Source organism: Trichosurus vulpecula, chromosome 4 (genome assembly GCF_011100635.1).
Source record: "Trichosurus vulpecula isolate mTriVul1 chromosome 4, mTriVul1.pri, whole genome shotgun sequence".
NCBI classification, from domain to species: Eukaryota; Metazoa; Chordata; class Mammalia; order Diprotodontia; family Phalangeridae; genus Trichosurus; species Trichosurus vulpecula.
Window position 1 is genome coordinate 406236727 of NC_050576.1, and position 6066 is coordinate 406242792.

Sequence of the window (6066 nt, forward strand, 5' to 3'; positions counted from 1 at the left end):
CAATTTATCCTGTATATATCTTATGTGCATGTTGTCTCCACATTAGACTGTGAGTTGCTTGAGAGCAGAGACTTGTCTTTTGCCTTTCTTTGTATCCTTAGCACTTAGCAATGTGCCTGGCACATAGCAGGTGCTTAACAAATATTGATTGCCTAGAATGAACTCCTTCCTTATCTCTGCCTTTTAGAATCTTCATATTTTATCAAGGTTCAGCTCTGGTGCTAAAAGCTTTGTGTATTCGGATTCCCTCAACTGTGAAAAGTATTCTTTTAAAAATCCTCAAATATTAACTAAAAATGAATTCCCCCTGTTGTGAAGTATTCTCTTACTCTTCAAATATTCACTCAAAGTAAACATTCCTCCCCTGAATTTTCCACTCTTTATGCTTATTTTTGATTGTAAGGGGAATTGGCACACCACTAGAGTTTATTGAGTAAGGCCCTGATATAGTCAGACCTGCACTTTAGCAAGATTACTTTGGCAACTGAGGGGATGATGGACTGGAGAGGGGAGAGACTCAAGACAAAGAGATTAACCAGCAGGCTATTGCAATAGCCCAAGCATGAGGTGATAAGAACTTGCACCAGGGTAGTGGCCACATGAATGTAGAGAAGGGGTCATATATGAAATATGTTGGGAAAGTAGATATGGCAAAACTTTGACATATTGGACATGTGGACTGAACCCAGGTGACTAGGAGGATGATGATGCTCTTTATAGTAATAGAGAAATTCAGAGAGAAGATTTGAGGGGAAAGATAATGAGTTCTTTTCTGGACTTGCTGAGTTTGAGATTTCTATGAGATGAATACTTCAAAATGTAAAAGAAGCGGTTAGTGATATGTCTGGAGGTTGGAAGAGAGGTTTGGGGATAGGTAAATAGGTCTGAGAATCACCTGCATAGAAATGATAATTGAACCCATGGGAACTGAATAGATTACTATTAGAATCTTTTTTTTGTATCATGAATTCCTTTGGCAGTCTGATGGACTATGGACTCTTCAGAATAATGTTTTTTAATGTATAAAATAAAATGCATAGGATTGCAAAGGAAACCAATTATGTTGAAATAAAAATGTAATTTTTCCATCCAAGTTTATAGCCCCCTCTTTGCAAAATCCATTAACCTCTTGGTTAATGGATTAAAAATGCCTGATTATGGAGGAAGAAGATTAGACAACCCAGGACAGACCCTTGAGGGACACCAGTTGTTAATGGGTATGACCTGGAGGAATATCTAGCAAAGGATGAGACAGTAGCAGAACAGGAAAGAATGTTATCACAAAAAAAGCCTTAAAAAGACAAAGTATCCAGGAGAAAGGTGATCAACAGTGTTAAAGGTTGAAAAGAGACCAAGAAGGATGAAAATAAGAGAACCAGCAGTTAGATTTTTGAAAGTCCTGGAGACAGAAATTTCAATTCAAAGATGAATTAAAGTATAGAAGATTTAAATTTGAGAAAGAAGTGAAAACATTGATTGTAGGTAGTTAAGAATTTTAGTTATGAAAGGGAGGTTAGATTGTAAATGATAGTTAAATGGTTGAATCAAGTGAAGTTTTTTGTAAGGATTGGGAGACGTGTGTATTTGAGGTCAATAGGAAAGAAGCCAATAAATACAGAGAGATTGAAGATTATTGAGAGAGTTGGGATGATAGAAAAAAAAAACATTCTGTTAGGGAAGATGGGATAGAATGGGATCAAGGATACATGTAGAGTGGCTTGCTTTGGCAAAAAGTGCCACATCTTTATATGATACAGGGATAAAGGAGGAGATAATTGAGGAAGACATCTGAGTGGTATGTGACAAGGAGGAGAGAAGAGGATGCTCCTAGCAGATGTCTTCAATTTTTTCATTTAAGTCTAAGACAAGTTCCTCAGTTGAGAGGGTGGGCAGAGAGGGTGGGGAGAGAGGGTGGCATAAGAAATGTGAGAAGGGATGAAAAGGTTTGGGATAGTCACTATGGTGAGTGGGATAGTGAATTGATTAAGTGGGTATAAAAGGATTCTCTTACTGCAATGAGAGCCTGGGAACCTCTTTGAACTCTCCTTGAATCTTCCCACTAGATCTAGCCTCACCCAAGGCCATAAGCCTTTCCTTATCACTAGGCCCGAATCACTACCTGGCCTAGACCAGCTGCTTCCCACCCTTAATCCTATCAAAATTCCATTCTCTTATTTCCTGGAGTCTTGGACCCCTAGTCATCCCAGTTCCATCAAGATCCTCCTTAGACTCCTCCTCAAGACCCTCCCTAAATTCCTCCTCTAGTCACCACAGACTACTCGATCGCCCCTCAATCCCTCCCACAATCTTTCTGTATATAAGTCTCATCTTGCCTCCATGAAGGCACTCAGATTCAATCTAGCTCAAATTGAATCTGGCCCGCTTGTGAAAACAAGTGTCACAAATGGTAAGATTTTTTAAGACAACTCATTATGGCGAATCTTGGCTGAAAAAGCTTGAATCGAATTCATTCGGCAGGACCCGGCATGTCAGTGTTTGGGGTCTCGAGCATCCCTAAAAACCTGTGGCTCCCTACCATCATCATTTTTCTTTAACCTCACCAGATCAATTCAACAAAGTTTTATTATTTTCTCAAGCTTTGTTCAGCAGCACATGAAAAGGAGCAAAGGTGAGTGATTGTCAAAGAATAATCTAAGGTTATGGCCTGGTAAGGCATGATCAGTGATAGGAGAGTGGAGCAAGGGTTCAAGTGTAGAAAATAGTGTAGAGTTTAACTTATTCATAAAAAAGGGGTCAAAAGAGGGAAAAGGAAAGAGAGAAGACTGTAGTCAGTACAATAGCCTGAGAAAGAACTGAGAGTTAGAGGTATGATTTTGGGTGACCATGAGGACAAAGGCCAGGGTAAGGGGTTATAATGCATAGGGAAAGGGGGAATGATAAAATATTAGGATCTCATAAAGGAATTACAGAGTTTATGAACACAGAAGATCAATACTTGTAGGAGACAAAGTGGAGAGTTAGGTGATTTTTTTTTTAACCGAGCAGAGGGAACACACTTACCAGGGTTTCTTTAGATATCACAGTGAGTCAGTAAGTGTATTAACAATCCAGCTAGCAGCTTCTGTGGGGGCGTAAGATCCCTCCACAGCCACAGGAGGCTGCCAGGCACGCCAGAAAAGCACAGGTTCTTTTATCTGCTTAAACAAGGAAAGCATGGTGAAGGGGTTGACCAGCTTACTTTAATCCAGCATTCAGTTAGCATACAGACAACATTCATTTAGTTCAGGGGAAAAAACGCCAGCATTCAGTTAGTTCAGGAGAACAGACAGGCCAAATACAGATTACAGTCAGCTAGTTCAGGGGAACAAACAACCAGCATCCTGAAGTTCAGATCATTCATTTAGTTCGGGGGAAAACAAACCAGCACCCCGAACCTCAAAACCAAAATACAAACAAATTACAAATATCAACAGACAGACCCAATACAATTCATGGTTGCCAACATCTGGGCTCAGCCCGAGAGCAAGGGCTGGCCCAGAGTCACACTCCCCACCGCTGCCGCGCCAACCAGAAAAGGACAGAGAGCTCTTCAAGCTGTCCTCTCCCCTCTTATAGAGTTTTTGGCATCATCAAGCACTGCCTGAATGACCAGGGCTGATTGGTTCTTGAGTTGGCCCCTCCCCCTGGCATAGACTAGGTTAACACCCAATAAGGCGTAGCTCTGGAGTCAACACCTCCCCTCAGCCAGCCCCATGACTCATCACACAGGAAGTTCTCTTCTTCTTGGCATGGTTTCTGGGCTTCCTGCCCCGCAAGAGAAGCCCCCAGCGCCCAGTGAGGCTCAATGAGGTAAGCTGAGTCACTCAAAGAAAACAAAGGTCACTCTGGTTACAGTGAGGCAAGGTAACTATCAGTAAACTAACATTTATTAAGCACTTACTGTATGCCAGGAACTGTACTAGGTGGTGAGGGTACAAATCCAAGGGAAAAAACATAGTCTCTTCCCTTTGAAAGCTTATATTCTAAGGAATGGTTTTCTAGTCCAGAAAGGAGAAGATCCAATAGAATAATGGCGATTAGCTAGTCTGGATCCCTCCATAAAAATAAAGACCCCACAAGGAACTAATCAACAGTAGAAGGGGTCCTTTAAAGCTAACTAGCCTGCAGTGAATCAGGCATCATTATGACCTATGGCCTTGTCTGAAAAGAAGCTACTTCCACAGAAAGTAGGGGCTTGAGGAAGCAGCAAGAGAGAAAATAAGAGAGAGAAAGAAAGGGAGGAGTGGTCCTGACCATCACCCCCAAAAAGTGAGTAATGGTAAATTGTAGTGGGACAGTAAAGAGCTCAGTAGTTCTGTTTGCCTGCTGCCAGCCCAGCAAAAAGAAGAATATGGCACCTTTCTTGCATCAACTCCCTAAAAGCAAGGAATCTCCATGACCCCTTTGGCAATAAGAAATAAACTCAGTTGTTTTGACGGCATTAAGTCCTAGACCACAGGTCTAAAGTAGAAGCCTGCAAATGTTGAACAGGGCAGAAAAATCTTTTTTTTTTTTTTACCATTATTTTTCTCTGTCTTCCTGCAGGGAATATGGCTCGAGCCCTTCTTCCAATTCAGCCAGGAGTCTGCTGATTTACCTGACTTAAAATTCATTTATATTTTGAGGACCTAGCCAACAAAAAGGCATATGTGTGCATATGGGGGTGGCAGTAGTTAGAGGATGGGAATAGAGTGACACACCTGTTTCACCAGCACTTGATTTCTCTCTAAATTCTCGAATTATCTATATCCCTGTCACAGCTCTGCTCCATCCGTACTGAGAATAAGTCTGGTGCTTTGACATAACTATTTTGCATTAAGCCATTTCGTGATGAAGTATTTTGAGGTTTGTTTTTTTAACTTATTTTTCAATATTAAGATCAACATGCATGTGTTCAAAAACAACTGGTGAACATATGAGACCTCCAGATAGGACAGACCACCATTGGAAAAATTTGATAAACAAACTTTGTCATTAATTTATGTCATCAGGCACCAATCAAATTAAATGGCAAACAAATTAGGTCACTGAACACCAATCAGAATTTGGGTGTTAACAGTTAACACTCATAGCTGGGTACCCCCAGCCTCTAGTTTGACTTTGGGTCAAGACAGTTCCTACATGCCCCACGGTGTAGATTCCAGCATTAGCTATATTCGTTTGAGTTTGTACAGTGCTAGCTGACTGAGATTTGCTATCTCAGATGGAGATACTTAGCTTCTCTCTCAGCAGAGGGAGCCGTGTACAGAGTACCAATGCAAGACACACTTACTGGGAAGTCTTAGAAAATCAAATTGATAATTGTCTAATGTTTGTACTGTTTAATAATGAATATGAACTGATGTTCATATTCATATAATTAATAAAGTTTGGTTGCTAGTAATGAGAAGTGGAAGTCTAATTAGTCATTCCACTGTACTAGTTAGGATAAATAATGGTAAAATGGTTTCGCATCTGCACTGGACCTTACATCATCTGCCTGTTAATTCAAAGCCCAATGGAATTCTGTCATACTCTGATTTATCCCCAAATCCCTAAAGCCCCAAATCACCGCTACTCTAAGAGAACTGTGACTAGAAATCTATACTACTATATGTAATGCCCCGTTGAATTTAGATATGCTTTTTCTAGGGTTCATTTCAATAGGAAAAAAATTACTTCAGGAACATTATCCAATAGAACAGGTAACCAAAAATGTTTGAAAAACTCAATCAAGGGAAATATGGAAAGTTTCCAAGGTTATTAATTCTCCACTAATACACCTCAATGTCTCCACCCTACAGCAGGGATTTTGACTGGCCCTGGTGTCAAAGCAATTAGTCATTTTCTAAACAGCACCTGAACTCTAGCCACAGGTTCCTCTTTCTGCATTCTTTACCAATGTGCTCTCTGGTCTCCAAGGATCATCGATTCCCCACCCTAGTATGATTCATTTCATTGATTCATTTCAAAATATTTCAGCCTATCAAATATCTTTATCCCTTTATATCTGGATGAGCCTTAGTCTCTACCTACAGTGTCCTATGAGCACTAGACAAATAGCCTTTTCAATTTACAAAATAAATA